Below are 1,071 nucleotides of genomic sequence, written 5' to 3'. Positions count from 1 at the left end.
CTTCTGAAGCTGCTGCCCCCGCGACCCGACCCCGGATGGGCGGAAGAAAATGGATGGATGGATGGATGGATGGATGAAAATAAGAGCTGTAATTCATGAAAAGACTGTCAGAGTAACATAAAGCCTGTCAGTTTGACCTTTGACAAGATTACATGCAGGGGCGGAGCTAGACATTTTTGCATGGTGCACAGGGGTGGCCAAGGTGTTTTTTTTTAGTGGGGCACATACAAATAAAATGCTGGATTTGAAAATTCAAAATGGCCCACACATCTAACTTCAAATGGCTCAAATKTAGCTGTTATCATAGCTAATAAGAGAAATAGGTCTCTGCAGTCACAAAGTAGGAGYTTCTTATTTTGTAAGAGGAGTTGGCCCAAGATATGATTGGTCTGTTTGACTTTTTGTGGGCGTAGTTGGCCCAAGACGTGATTGGTTGGATTGGTGGTGGGGTGTAAAGAAGCTGTTGGGGGCAGCGGGATGTTGCTTGGTCAAGTTGGGCAGTAAACACCTGTTTTTTAAGATTAATTTTAAAGGAAGGTGCTTTGAACGCCGTACACATGGAGGGACGTGTCGCAGTTTGGCTCGGTCAAATGTCCCTAACCAGTCCATAAAAAGATCACTAAAAATTCAATATCAATAAATATCWATATGAATAGTCATAACTTGAGAAAGGAAGAAACTTGCAGTTGCCYCACAAGACATGTCAATCCAACCAATCACGGTTAGGGAAAACTCAGCCCAAACAGCAAGACCTCCGCCAATCACGGGTAGGGCCATCTCTGCCCAAAACACGTACTGCAGAGACCCCTGCTTGGCTAATAACATCCAAGAAACATGCTTATTGTTAAACCCAACTAAGRTAAATGCTAATTTCGCAAAAGCCTATAATTTTGCCATTTCTAAACACAGCTGAAAATTTGCATAATAGCAGCCGAGAAACAATCTTTTACTAAATTTAATTTCAAATTTAATATCTAAGATTAGCTAAAATTCGGTGTGATTGTAGCCAAGAGCAATCCCATGACATCATGACAACTATGCATGCATGCATGCATGCATGCATGCATGCAT

Source organism: Austrofundulus limnaeus, unplaced genomic scaffold (assembly GCF_001266775.1).
Source record: "Austrofundulus limnaeus strain Quisiro unplaced genomic scaffold, Austrofundulus_limnaeus-1.0 Scaffold201, whole genome shotgun sequence".
NCBI classification, from domain to species: Eukaryota; Metazoa; Chordata; class Actinopteri; order Cyprinodontiformes; family Rivulidae; genus Austrofundulus; species Austrofundulus limnaeus.
This window is presented reverse-complemented; position numbering follows the sequence as displayed.